This window comes from Zalophus californianus, chromosome X (genome assembly GCF_009762305.2).
Source record: "Zalophus californianus isolate mZalCal1 chromosome X, mZalCal1.pri.v2, whole genome shotgun sequence".
Lineage (NCBI taxonomy): Eukaryota > Metazoa > Chordata > Mammalia > Carnivora > Otariidae > Zalophus > Zalophus californianus.
Genome location: NC_045612.1, coordinates 48368377 through 48384038, shown reverse-complemented (window position 1 = coordinate 48384038; position 15662 = coordinate 48368377). Strand labels below are relative to the sequence as shown.

General features: G+C 39.9%; 1 protein-coding gene and 1 pseudogene across 2 annotated transcripts in view; one reads left to right on the top strand and one right to left on the bottom strand.

Moving 5' to 3' along the window:
* The window catches only part of TNMD (tenomodulin), a 189270-nt gene that overhangs the window by 102944 nt on the left and 70664 nt on the right, over window positions 1-15662 (top strand). The window lies entirely within an intron of this gene.
* On the bottom strand, window positions 7786-14862 carry LOC113930894 (annotated as a pseudogene).

Sequence of the window (15662 nt, the reverse complement as noted above, 5' to 3'; positions counted from 1 at the left end):
TTCTCTAATTTCTCTTTCTACAGTTGCATTGTCAGTGTATAAGAAAGCAACTGATTTCTGTGCATTGATTTTGTTTCCTGCCACATTACTGAATTGCTGTATGAGTTCTAGTAATTTGGGGGTGGAGTCTTTTGGGTTTTCCACATAAATTATCATGTCGTCTGCGAAAAGAGAGAGTTTGACTTCTTCCTTGCCAATCTGAATATATTTTATTTCTTTTTGTTGTCTGATTGCTGTTGCTAGGACTTCTAGTACTATGTTGAACAATAGTGGCAAGAGTGGGCATCCTTGATGTGTTCCTGATCTTAAGGGAAAGGCTCTCAGCTTTTCCCCATTGAGGATGATATTCGCTGTGGGTTTTTCATAGATGGATTTTATGAACTCGAGGAATGTTCCCTCTATCCCTATACTCTGAAGAATTTTAATCAGGAAAAGATGTTGTATTTTTTCAAATGCTTTTTCTGCATGAATTGGGAGGACCATATGGTTCTTCTCCCTCCTATTAATGTGTTCTAACACATTGGTTGATTTGAGAATGTTGAACCACCCTTGCATCCTGGGGATAAATCCCACTTGATCGTGGTGGATGATTCTCTTAAAGTATTGTTGGATCCTATTAGCTAGGATTTTGTTGAGGATTTCGGAATCCTTATTCATCAAGGATATCAGTCTGAAATTCTCCTTTTTGATGGGGTCTTTGCCTGGTTTGGGGATTAAGGTAATGCTGGCCTCATAGAATGAGTTTGGAAGTTTTCCTTCTGTTTCTATTTTTTGAAACAGCTTCAGTAGAATAGGTATTATTTCTTCTTTGAATGTTTGGTGGAATTCCCCAGGGAATCCATCAGGCCCTGGACTCTTGTTTTTTGGGAGGTTTTTGATCCCTGCTTCAATCTTGTTACTGGTTATTGGCCTATTCAGGTTGTCAATTTCTTCCTGTTTCAGTCTTGGCAGCTTATAGGTTTCCAGGAAGGCATCCATTTCATCCAAATTGCTCAGTTTATTGGCATATAGTTGTTGATAACAATTTCTAATAATTGTTTCTATTTCCTTGGTGTTAGTCGTGATCTCTCCCCTTTCATTTATAATTTTATTAATTTGGGTCCTTTCTCTTTTCTTTTGGATAAGTCTGGCCAGTGGTTTGTTGATCTTATTAATTCTTTCAAAGAGCCAACTTCTAGTTTTGTTGATCTCATCTACTGTGTTTCTGGTTTCTAATTCATTGATCTCTGCTCTAATTTTAATTATTTCTCTTCTAATGCGTGGCTTAGGCATTGTTTGTTGCTTTTTCTCTAGTTCTTTAAGGTGTAGAGTTAGTTGGTGAATTCAGGATTTTTCTATTTTTTTGAGTGAGGCTTGGATGGCTATGTATTTCCCCCTTAGGGGGGTAAGGTTGCTTTTGGACAAATGTGTTTTTGTTCTCATTGATTTCCATGAATTGTTTAAGTTCTTCTTTGATTTCCTGGTTGACCCAAACATTCTTGAGCAGAGTGGTATTTAGCTTCCAGTGTCTGAATTTCTTCCAAATTTTTTCTTGTGATTGAGTTCCAGTTTCAAAGCATTTTGGTCTGAGAATATGCAGGGAATAATCTCAATATTTTGGTATCAGTTGAGACCTGATTTGTGACCCAGTATGTGGTCTATTCTGGAGAAAGTTCCATGTGTGCTTGAGAAGAATGAGTATTCTGTTCTTTTAGGGTGGAATGTTCTACATATATCTCTGAGGTCCATCTGGTCCAGTGTGTCATTCAAAGTTCTTGTTTCCTTGATTTTCTGCTTAGATGATCTGTCCATTGCTAAGAGTGGAGTATTGAGGTCTCCTACAATTAACGTATTGTTATCAATATGACTCTTTAATTTGGTTAACAGTTGGCTTATGTAGATGGCTGCTCCCATGTTGGTGGCATAGATATTTACAGTTGTTAGATCTTCTTGTTGGATAGACCCTTTAAGAATGATATAGCGTCCTTCTGTGTCTCTAACTACAGACTTTAGTTTAAAATCTAATTTGTCTGATATATGAATTGCTATCCCAGCTTTCTTTTGAGGTCCGCTGGCATGGAAGATGGATTTCCATCCCTTCATTTTCAGTCTGGATATATCTTTAGGTTCAAAATGAGTCTCTTGTAGACAGCATATGGATGGGTCCTGCCTTTTTATCCAATCCAGAACCCTGTGCCGTTTTATGGGAGCATTTAGGCCATTCACGTTGAGAGTGATTATTGAAAGATATGAATTTATTGTCATCATGTTGCCTGTGAAGACCTTGTTTTCATAGACTGTCCCTGTAAATGTCTGTTGTATATCACTCTTGGGGTCTTTCTCCTTTTATAGAACCCCCTTAATATTTCTTGCAGGGCCGGCTTCATGGTCACATATTCTTTCAGTTTCTGCCGGTCTTGGAAGCTCTGCATCTCTCCATCCATTCTAAATGACAAACCTGCCAGATAAAGTATTCTTGGCTGCATATTCTTCTCGTTTAGTACCCTGAATATGTCTTGCCAGCCCTTTCTGGCTTGCCAGGTCTCTGTGGATAGGTCTGATGTTATTCTGATGTTCCTCCCTCTGTAAGTAAGGAATCTCTTCCCCCTAACTGCCCTTAAGATGGTTTCCTTTGTCCTAAGATGTGCGAGTTTTACTATCACATGCCGGGGTGTTGGCTTGTTTTCCTTGAACTTGGGAAGGGTCCTCTCTGCCTCTAGGACATGAATGTTTGTTTCATTCCTTAGATTAGGGAAGTTCTCAGCTATGATTTGCTCAAATATGTCTTCTAGTCCTCTCTCTCTCTCCACTCCCTCCGGGATTCCAGTTATTCTGACATTGGAACGCTTCATGGTGTCACTTATTTCTCTGATTCTATTTTCATGGACTCTGAGTTTTTTTTCCCTGGCCTCCTCTTTTCCCTTTTTATCTATTATATCGTCTTCCAGGTCGCTTATTCGTTCTTCTGCCTCACGTACCCTAGCTGTTAGATTATCTAGATTAGATTGGATCTCATTGATAGCATTTTTAAGTTCTACCAATTCAGCTTTCATTTTTGCCCTTAGAAACTCTATGTTGCCATTAATTGATTTCTCCATTCTAGCTATTGTCTTCACAATTGCTAGCCTAATTCCATCTCTGACATCTTGATTATATCTGCATCCACTTGTAAATCTGCAACATAAGTCATAATCTCTGAATCTTTTCTACTTTGGGGGTTCCTCCTCCTAGTCATTCTGTTGAGGGGTGGTTGAGGGAATGTAGAGTCCAAATTATTGATCAGAACCCAAGCAAGATGCACCTGTTTTCTAGGGACCTTAGGGTTGCTGGCCTCTTGTTTTCCCAGCTTGTCTTCTGGGGGAGGGGCCTGCCAGTGCTGTTACTTAGGCAACCCTGTTTGGGCAGAGTTGCCCTGCCCCCTGTGGCAGGGGATGGGCTCAGTGGGAATCAGTTTTGGGGGGCTTTTTTTCTCTGGCGGCTTTCTGCGTCTCTTCTGAGAGTCAGAGCAGAAGAGACCATTTCCAACCCTCTGCCTCAGAGCAGAGAGATCGCAGTCTGTTCAGTGAGCTCTCCAGGCCACACTGTCTCCGTTTCTGTCCCTGTCCGTGTTGCTATAAACTGCAGCATCCTGGGTTGTGTGCCCCTCTGCAGCGCTCCCAGTCCTGCCTCCAGCTCAGGGCACATCTCTGCCCTTTTTGCTTCTAAAACCGCCAGCCACTCCCAGTTTACACATGCAACCCCGCTGCTCCAGGTTTCCCTCCTGGTGGCTGCCCTAAAGTCCTTTCCCCACCGCTACCGGTCTGCGATTCTGTGCGCTGTCCCCAGTGTGCGAGGCTATCACTCACCGGCGGTGTAGGATCCCCATGGCCAGGCACCCTCCCACTGCCATTTATCCTCTGATATCTGCCTGCAGAATCATGGCTCCCTGCTTCATACCTTGAAACCAACTGCCTGAGATATTCTGTTTGTAGAGATCCAGATCTTCATCACCAATGCCTCTGGCCATCCCTTGAACCAAGCTACAACCATCTACCTTTTACACACAACAGTTCAAGGCTGCTTTCAGTATCTCCAGGGCTTTTTACAGTGGTATTGTTGGAGTGGTTGCTATTTTCCCTGGAATTTATGCTTCCCTCTGGCTTCTATCTCCAGAGTTGATTTTGGGTAGGAAGCAGAAATTCATTTGTCAAGAACTGTAAATATAACTCTTGTTAGGTGCTTATTCTGTGCATAGAACTTTACTTGCATTAATCTCATTTAATCCTTTTAACATCCCTATGTGGTACCTACTATTGTCATACGCATTTTACAGATGAGGAAACTGCAGCACAAGGACATTTAGCAACTCACACAAGATCACAGTGTAAGAGATGGAGTCAAAATTCAAACCCAGTCAATCTTACTCCAGAGACTAAGATCTTTTTCACCACCAGATGCCCAGTGATTAGCATATTGTAGGTGCTCGAAAATATTTATTGAATGTTTTTCAAATAATGAACAAATGGATGGATGGTTAGAAGTACACTGCCAGCTTCCTCAGTAGCCTTATTTCCTCTGTTTTCCTCTGTTCGATTGCTTTAGTGTCTCTGAAATATACTATGAAGACTATCTGTGTATCTTTTACAGAGTGATGCATTCTACTTTCCTTTCAGCTTTTATTATTTAAAAAAGCATATTTGTACTTGTTGTTGTTGTTGCTAAAACTTTTTTATTTTGAAGTAATTTTAGATTTACAAAAGTGTCACGAAGATAATACAGTAGGTTCATCTACCCTTCACCCAAATTTTCCTAAAGTTATCGTCTTACACAATCATGATACATTTGATATATTTGTACTTCTAATAAAAAGAAACACTTATCTTTTTATTTTTCTGCCTAAGTATAGGTGACATACCTTTCTCATTATCAGAGCTCTGTCACAAAACCTGTCTTATTTTCCCTCTGTAATTTCTGGTGGAAATAGGTCCTGCAGAAGAAAGAACATAAATGGCCATCAAAAATATGGGAAGATGCTCTGTCTCACCAGCTATGAATGAAATACACATTAAAACAACATGGAACTGGCAAAAAGTTTTTTTCAAACTGGCAAAAAATTAAAGGATTAAAATACACAGTATTGGTAAGGGTTCTAGGAAACAGACCTTCTTATACATTGGTAGTGAGAGTTTAAATTGAAGCAGCTTTTTTAAAAGGAAATTTGACAAAATCTATCAACATTTAAGTATGTAGACATTTGACCCAGGATTCCCATTTCTAATAATTTATGTTACAAAAAAACCTTGTATTGTACAAGTATATTTGTTGTAGCATAAATTCATATAGAAAAAACTGGAATAAATGAAATTTCTGTTAATGAGGGAATGGTTAAATAGGCTGACAATGGGATACTATGGAATCATGCAATGATGGGAATCAATATGTATTTATGTAGGAAAGTATTCATGATATACTGATAAATGAGAAAACATAGAAAAGTATACAAAATGTCCAATTTTTATAAACCAAAATAATTTATATATCTGATTGTATATGTTTATATATGCATATTAAAATTCTGAATTTATACCAATCTGTTAACAATTGTTAACTCTGAAGAGTGGGATTAAACAGAGAACAGATTGGTGGTTGCCAGAGGTAGGGGGTAAGTGTTGGGGAAATGGGTTAAGAGGGTCAAATTTATAGCCTCTCTTTGCTTCCAGATTCCAGACTGTGTGAATATCTCACTGTTGGACCTAAGTTTCCCAAAAATATATTTTTTGGGGAAAAACTTCTGATCTTACCCTAAAGAAAGACATCTTTCTCAATAAGACTATAATCATGTACTCAGGCCTTTCTCCCCTGCAGCACAGCTGAAATGTGGCTATGTGGTATTGTGTAATTAACTGGAAGTCAATTAATATGTGCAACAATTTACCATCACTTTCATTTTCATCATGGAGACTACTCCTACCAATCCTGAGATTTGCAGTGATAAGAATCAATATTTTTAAATATTTTTTTAGGAATCAATATTTTTTAATGGATCACTTATTTAATTAGGTTCTTTGAAAAATTTTTATTTATTTATTTATTTATTTTAAATTTTAGTTAGTTAACATACAGTGCAATATTGGTTTCTGGAGTAGAATTCAGTGATTCATCTTTAATACCCATCACCCATCTAGCCCATCTCCTACCCACCTCCCTCCAACAACCCTCAGTTTGTTCTCTATCATTAAGAGTCTCTTATGGTTTGTTTCCCTCTCTCTTTTTTCTTTTCCCCCTTCCCACATGTTCATCTGTTTTCTTTCTTAAATTTCACATATAAGTGAGATCATATGGTATTTGTCCTTCTCTGACTACCTCTCTTAGCATAATACACTTTAGCTCTATCCATGTCATTGCAAATGGCAAGATTACATTTTTTGTTGGCTGAGTAATATTCCATTATATATATCTTCATTATCCATTCATCAGTTGATGGACATTCGGGCTCTCTCCAGTTTGGCTATCGTTGATAATGCTGCTATAAACATCAGGATGCATGTACCCCTTTGAATCTGTATTTTTGTATCCTTTGGGTAAATACCTAGTAGTACAATTACTAGATTGTACAGTAGTTCTATTTTTTAAAGATTCTATTTATTTATTTATTTATTTATTTATTTATTTATTTATTTGACAGAGAGAGACACAGTGAGAGAGGGAACACAAGCAGGGGGAGTGGGAGAGGGAGAAGCAGGCTTCCCGCAGAGCAGGGAGCCCGATGCAGGGCTTGATCCCAGGACCCTGGGATCATGACCTGAGCCAAAGGCAGACGCTTAATGGCTAAGCCACCCAGGCGCCCCTACAGTAGTTCTATTTGAACTTTTTGAGGAACCTCCATATTGTTCAGAGTGGCTGCACCAGTTTGTATTCCCACCAACTCTTCACAAGGCTTTCCCTTTCTCCACATCTCACCAACACCTGTTGTTTCTTGTGTTGTTATTTTTAGCCATTCTGACAGTGTGGAGTGGTACTCATCATGGTTTTGATTTGTATTTCCCTGATGATGAGTAATGTTGAGCATCTTTTCATGTGTCTGTTAGTCAGCTGGATGTCTTCTTTGCAAAAGTGTCTATTCATGCCTTCTGCCCATTTCTTAACTGGATCATTTGTTTTTTGGGTGTTAAGTTTGTTAAGTCTTTTATAGATTTTGGATACCAACCCTTTATCAGATATGTCATTTATAAATATCTTCTCCTATTCCATAGGCTGCCTTTTAGTTTTGTTGATTGTTTCTTCACTGTGTGGAAGATTTTTATCTCGATGAAGTCCCAATAGTTCATTTTTGCTTTTGTTCCCCTTGCCTCTGGAAACGTGTCTAGTAAGAAGTTGCTACAGCTGAGGTCAAAGAGGTTTGTGCCTGTGTTCTCGAGGATTTTGATGGTTTCCTGTCTCACATTTAGGTCTGTCATCCATTTTGAATGTCATTTTGTGTATGGTGTAAGAAAGTGGTTCAGTTTCAGTCTTCTGCATGTTGCTCTCCAGTTTCCCCAACACCATTTGTTGAAGAGACTGTTTTCCATTGGATATTCTTTTATGTTTTGTCAAAGATTGGTTGGCCATATAGTCATGGGCCCATTTCTTGGTTCTTTATTCTGTTCCATTGATCTGTGGGTTTGTTTTTTGCCAGTACCATACTGTCTTGATGACTACAGCTTTGTAAAATGACTTGAAAATAACTTGAATTGTGATGCCCCCAGTTTTGTTTTTCTTTTTCAGAATTGCTTTGGCCATTTGGGGCCAATTGTGGCTCCATACAAATTTTGGTTCCTTGTAAGACATTTAGAACACCAACTTGTGAGGATAAATTCCATTTGTGGGAGAAAACACAGCAGAGGTAGCCCTGAATCTGAGGAACAGCTTTAATTATTGGTAGAATGTGCTAGTCTACAGCTTTCTGATCAACCTTGTGCTGCTCTGTAATCTCATATTTCTCCTTCTCAGTGTTGAAAATCTCACCTTCCTGGTGTCTGGGTTTACAAAGTATCTTCTTCTTAAAATAAGCATCAGTGAGATATTTTGGGATTTTCACATTGTTGGTATCAATTTTGGTGGAGGTGGCAATGACAAAATTTGGCGGTGTTCTACATAAAGGAACTCATTTCAGGGCCAGAAGTCCAGTCATAAGAAGCAAGCCACTGCTCAGTTGCTTCAGAAAACCACCATCTTGCCTTTGTGGCTCCCAGTGAGGATGATCAAAATGGCCAGGAGTGAGGCTAGTTTGAACTTTTCTCACATGCTGACTGAAAGCTTTTTTGCCATGGCTCAATAGTTTTCAAGGCACATCTTCAGTAGGATAATACACAGGCATTTTGTGAAGTTTAACTACTCTGATGCCATTCTTCTCACAACCAACTGGTTTTGTGACAGTAGCAAGAACCTTCTCTTTCTTCTTTTCAAACCTGGATTTAGCTGTTGAATACTTCATCTTGTACATGACCTTTCGGGAATACATAGCTGATGGGGAATATCTGCCAATTCCTCTGATTAGACAGGGTTTCTGCTGCTGTGGGGCTTCCCCTTCTTTGGCATTTTAGTCTTGAGGTTACCCTTCTTAACCTTGCCACCAGCAGAGGTGGGGAAAGATGACAAAGGAGTAGGGGACCTTATTCCAACTGGTTCCCAGAACTGAGCTGGACATCTACCAGACCACTCTGAATACCCACAAAATCAGCCTGAGATGTAAGAAGATAGATCTGAATTTCTACAAACAGAATATCACAGGTGGTTGGTTTTGAGGTACAAAGCAGGGAGCCATGATTTCGCGGGCAGATATTGGAGGATAAAGAGCGCGGGAGGGAGCCTGGCAATCGGGATCCTACACCACCTGTGAGCAATAGCTTCCCACGCTGGGGACGGGGCACAGACTCACAGACTGGTAGCAGTGAGGAAAGGACTTTAGGGCAGCCCTCCAGAGGGAAACCCTGAACAGCGGGACCACAACTGTGAACTTTGGACAGCTGGCAGCTTTAGAAGCTCAAAGGGCAGAGAAGTGCCCCGACCTGGAGGTGAGGACTGGGAGTGCTACTGAGGGGAGCAAAACCCAGGACGCTGCAGTTTATAGCAGCACAGACAGAAACAGAGATAGTGTGGCCTGGAGAGCTCACTGAAGAACAGACTGCAATCTCTCTGCTCTGAGGCAGAAGGTTGGAAATGGTCTCTTCTGCTCTGACTCTCAAAGAGATGTGGAAACCTGCCAGGGAAAGCCGCCAGAGAACAAAGGCCCCAAAAAAACAGTTTTCACTGAGCCCATCCCCCACCACAGGGGGGAGGGCAACTCTGCCCAAACAGGGTTGCCTGAGCAGCAGCATGGCAGGCCCCTCCCCCAGAAGACAGGCTGGGAGATCAAAAGGCCAGCAACGCTAAGGTCCCTAGAAAACAAGTGCAATTTACTTGGGTTGTGGTCAATAATTTGGACTCTATACATTCCCTCAACCACCCCTCAACAGAATGACTAGGAGGAGGAACCCCCAAAATAAGAAATATTCAGAGACTATGACTTAAGCCACAGATTTACAGATGGATACAGATATACCCAAGATGTCAGAGATGGAATTCAGGCTAACAATTGTGAAAACAATAGTTAGAATGGAGAAATCAATTAATGGCAACACAGAGTCTCTAAGGGCAGAAATGAAAGATGAACTGGCAGAACTTAAAAATGCTATCAATGAGATCCAATTTAATCTAGATAACCTAATAGCTAGGGTAAGTGAGGCAGAAGAACGAATTAGTGGCCTAGAAGATCAATTAATAGACAAGAAGGGAAAAGAGGAGGCCAGAGAAAAACAACTCAAAATCCATGAAAATAGAACCAGATAAATAAGTGACACCATGAAACATACCAAGGTCAGAATTATGGGAATCCCTGAGGGGGTGGAGAGAGAGAGAGAGAGGACTAGAAGATATATTTGAGCAAATCATAGCTGAGAATGTACCTAATCTGGGGAATGAAACAAACATTCGCATCCTAGAGGCAGAGAGGACCCCTCGCAAGATCAAGGAAAACAAGCCAACATCCCAGCATGTAATAGTAAAACTCGCAAATCTTAGAGCCAAGGAAACCATCTTAAGGGCAGTTAGGGGGAAGAGATTCCTTGCTTACAGAGGGAGGAACATCAGAATAACATCAGACCTATCCACAGAGACCTGGCAAGCCAGAAAGGGCTGGCAAGATGTATTCGGGGTACTAAACGAGAAGAATATGCAGCCAAGAATACTTTATCGGCAGGTCTGTCATTTAGAATGGATGGAGAGATGCAGAGCTTCCAAGACTGGCAGAAACTGGAAGAATATGTGACCATGAAGCCGGCCCTGCAAGAAATATTAAGGGGGTTCTATAAAAGGAGAAAGACCCCAAGAGTGATATACAACAGACACTTACAGGGACAGTCTATGAAAACAAGGTCTTCACAGGCAACATGATGACAATAAATTCATATCTTTCAATAATCACTCTCAACGTGAATGGCCTAAATGCTCCCATAAAACGGCACAGGGTTCTGGATTGGATAAAAAAGCAGGACCCATCCATATGCTGTCTACAAGAGACTCATTTTGAACCTAAAGATATATCCAGACTGAAAGTGAAGGGATGGAGATCCATCTTTCATGCCAGCGGACCTCAAAAGAAAGCTGGGGTAGCAATTCTTACAACAGACAAATTAGATTTTAAACTAAAGTCTGTAGTTAGAGACACAGAAGGACACTATATCATTCTTTTTTTATTGTTATGTTAATCACCATACATTACATCATTAGTTCTTGATGTAGTGTTCCATGATTCATTGTTTGTGCATAACACCCAGTGCTCCACGCAGAACGTGCCCTCCTTAATACCCATCACCAGGCTAACCCATCCCCCCACCCCCTCCCCTCTAGAACCCTCAGTTTGTTTTTCAGAGTCCATCGTCTCTCATGGGTCCTCTCCCCCTCCGACTTACTCCCCTTCATTCTTCCCCTCCTGCTATCTTCTTCTTTTTCTTTTTTCTTAACATATCTTGCATTATTTGTTTCAGAAGTACAGATCTGTGATTCAACAGTCTTGCACAATTCACAGCGCTCACCATAGCACATACCCTACCCAATGTCTATCACCCAGCCACCCCATCCCTCCCACCCCCCACCACTCAGCAACACTCAGTTTGTTTCCTGAGATTAAGAATTCCTCATATCAGTGAGGTCATATGATACATGTCTTTCTCTGATTGACTTATTTCACTCAGCATAACACCCTCCAGTTCCATCCACGTCGTTGCAAATGGCAAGATCTCATTCCTTTTGATGGCTGCATAATATTCCATTGAGGACACTATATCATTCTTAAAGGGTCTATCCAACAAGAAGATCTAACAATTGTAAATATCTATGCCCCCAACATGGGAGCAGCCATCTACATAAGCCAACTGTTTACCAAAATAAAGAGTCATATTGATAACAATATGTTAATTGTAGGACACCTCAATACTCCACTCTCAGCAATGGACAGATCACCTAAGCAGAAGCTCAACAATGAAACAAGAGCTTTGAATGACACACTGGACCAGATGGACCTCATAGATATATACAGAACATTGCACCTTAAAACAACAGAATATTCATTCTTCTCGCGCACACATGGAATTTTCTCCAGAATAGACCACATACTGGTTCATAAATCAGGTCTCACCGGTTACCAAAAGATTGAGATTATTCCCTGCATATTCTCAGACCATAATGCTTTAAAATTGGAACTCAGTCACATGAAACAATTTGGAAGAAATTCAAACACTGGAAGCTAAAGACCACTCTGCTCAAGAATGTTTGGGTCAACCAGGAAATCAAAGAAGAACTTAAACAATTCATGGAAACCAATGAGAACAAAAACACATCAGTCCAAAACCTTTGGGATACAGCAAAATAAGTCCTAAGGGGGAAATACATAGCCATCCAAGCCTCACTCAAAAAAATAGAAGCATCCCGAATTCACCATCTAACTCTATACCTTAAAGAACAAGAGAAAAAGCAAAAAACGATGCCTAAGCCACGCATTAGAAGAGAAATGATTAAGATTAGAGCAGCGATCAATGAATTAGAAACCAGAAACACAGTAGATGAGATCAACAAAACTAGAAGTTGGCTCTTTGAAAGAATTAATAAGATCGATAAACCACTGGCCAGACTTATCCAAAAGAAAAAACAAAGGACTCAAATTAATAAAATTATGAATGAAAGGGGAGAGATCACGACTCACACCAAGGAAATAGAAACAATTATTAAAAATTATTATCAACAACTATATGCCAATAAGCTGAGCAACCTGGATGAAATGGATGCTTTCCTGAAAACCTATAAACTCCCAAGACTGAAATAGGAAGAAATTGACAACCTGAATAGGCCAATAATCAGTAAAAAACAAGAGTCCGGGGCCTGATGGATTCCCTGGGGAATTCTACCAAACAGTCAAAGAAGAAATAATACCTATTCTACTGAAACTGTTTCAAAAAATAGAAACAGAAGGAAACTTCCATACTCATTCTATGAGGCCAGCATTACCTTAATCCCCAAACCAGGCAAAGACCCCATCAAAAAGGAGAATTTCAGACCAATATCCCCGATGAATATGGATTCCAAAATTCTCAACAAAATCCTAACTATACATTAAAAGGATCATCCACCATGACCAAGTGGGATTTATCCCCAGGATGCAAGGGTGAGTGAACATTCGCAAATCAATCAATGTGATAGAGCACATTGATAAGTGGAGAGAGAAAAACAATACAATCCTCTCAATTGATGTGGAAAAGGCATTTGATAAAATACAGCATCCTTTCCTGATTAAAACTCTTCAGAGTATAGGGATAGAGGGAACATTCCTCATGTTCAGTCAATATGCAGAAATCAGTTGCTTTCTTATACACTAAGAGTGCAACTGTAGAAAAAGAAATTTGAGAAACGATTCCATTTACAATAGCACCAAAAATTATTAGATACCTTGGAATAAACCTAACCAAAGAGGTAAAGGATCTATACTCTAGGAACTACAGAACGCTCATGAAAGAAATTGAAGAAGACACAAAAAGATGGAAAGACTTTCCATGCTTATGGATCGGAAGAATAAACATTGTTAAGATGTCTGTGCTACCCAGAGCAATCTATACCTTCAATGCCATCCTGATCAAAATTCCAATGACATTTTTCAAAGTGCTGGAACAAACAATCCTAAAATTTGTATGGCATCAGAAAAGACCCTGAATTGCCAAGGAAATGTTGAAAAAGAAAAACAAAGCTAGGGACATCATGTTGCCCGATTTCAAGCTGTATTACTAATCAGTGATCACCAAGGTACTGGCACAAAAACAGACATATAAACCAATGGAACAGAATAGAGAACCCAGATATGGACCCTCAACTCTATGGTCAAATAATCTTTGACAAAGCAGGAAAAAATATGCAATGGAAAAAAGACAGCCTCTTCAATAAATGGTGCTGAGAAAATTGGACAGCCACATGCAGAAGAATGAAACTCGACCATTCTCTAACACCCTACACAAAGATAAACTCAAAATGGATGAAAGACCTCAATGTGAGACAGGAATCCATCAATATCCAAAAGGAGAACATAGGCAGTAACCTCTTTGACATCACCCACAGCAACTTCTTTCAAGATACATCTCCAAAGGCTAGTGAACCAAAAGCAAAAACGAACTTTTAGGATTTCATCAAGATAAAAACTTCTGCACAGCAAAGGAAAAGGTCAACAAAACAAAGAGGCAACCCACAGAATGGGAGAAGATATTTGCAAATGACACTACAGACAAAGCACTGATTTCCAAGTTCTGTAAAGAACTTCTCAAACTCAACACCCAAAAAACAAGTAATCAAGTCAAAAAATGGGCAGACATGAAAATACACTTCTCTGAAGAAGACATACAAATGGCTAACAGACACATGAAAAAATGTTCATCATCATTATCCATCAGAGAAATTCAAATCAAAACCACATTGAGATACCACCTTACACCAGTTAGAATGGCAAAAATTGACAAGGCAAGAAACAAGAAATGTTGGAGAGGTTGTGGAGAAAGGGGAACCCTCTTTCACTGTTGGTGGGAATGCAAGTTGGTACAGCCACTTTGGAGAACAGTGTGGAGATGTCTCAAAATATTAAAAATAGAGCTACCCTATGACCCAGAAATTTCACTCCTGGGTATTTACCCCAAAGACACAGACGTAGTGAAAAGAGGGGCCATATGCACCACAGTGTTCATAGCAGCAATGTCTGCAATAGCCAAACTGTGGAAAGAGCTGAGATGCCCTTCAACAGATGAATGGATAAAGAAGATGTGGTCCATATATACAATGGAATATTACTCAGCCATCAGAAAGGATGAATACCCAACTTTTACATCAACATGGATGGGATTGGAGGAGATTATGCTAAGTGAAATAAGTCAAGCAGAGAAAGTCAATTATCATATGGTTTCACTTATTTGTGGAACATAAGGAGTAGCATGGAGGACACTAGGAGAAGGAAGGGAAAAATGAAGGGGGGGGAATCGGAGGGAGAGACGAACCATGAGAGACTATGGACTCTGAGAAACAAATTGAAGGTTTTAGAAGGGAGGGGGCAGAGGGGATGGGTTAGCCGGGTGATGGGATTTAAGGAGGGCAAGTACTGCATGAAGCACTGGGTGTTATTCGAAAACCATGAATTGTGAATCACTACATCAAAAACTAATGATGTATTGTATGGTGACTAACATAATAAAATAAAATTTAAAATAAATAAATAAATAAAACCCTTCCCACCATCATAGCCTTCTTGGCTTCAGGTTTCTTCTCCTTAGTATCTGGCTTCTCAGCTTTTTCACCGACCATCTTGCAAGATGGGAAAGAAGACTCAGTAGGAATCAATATTAAGCTTGTACAGCTTAGCCTGCTCAAAGGATGAGGAAAATAAAATAAAAATAATAAGCACCCAGAAAAAAACACAACTTATGTTCTTGCAGCCATATTTATTTATATAACAATAATCATTTTCAAGATAGCAGTGACTGGTGTTTGACGGTCCCTGTGTGAGCTATTAGCCTGAGAAACATAGGCTTGTAATTATTAAGGAGGAAACAGACAAGGAATATAGACAGAAGGGATGTTCAATCAATAGGTAAGTCTGTATTTGGAGAATAAAGGCTTACCCTTTTTAGAAATAGACTAGATTATACTCTGAGTCCAACCAGATAGAACCATACTCATCTATTTTTTTAAAGTTTATTTATTTGATAGAGAAAGAGCACCTGCATATGCAAGCACGGGGGAGGGACAGAGGGAGAGGGAGAGAGAGAATCTCTAGCAGACTCCCCACTGAGCATGGAGCCCAATGAAGGGCTCAATCTCACAACCCTGAGATCGTGACCTGAGCAGAAACCAAGAGTCAAATGCTTAACTGCCTGAGCCACCCAGGTGCCCCAGAACCATACTCATCTAAAAAAATTTTTTAAATGGCATGGAGTAGATACCATCAGTACAAATATACCTCAACAATTCTAGTGACAGAAAATCTTCACAAGGTACTTTAAATTTGAGCTTTTCCATCAGCTGTACTAAGTGAAGAACCCTTAGTTGTGCCCAGTCGTTTAGGAGTCTGGAGTCTGCAAAGGTCAAGGAATTAGGTGTGGGAA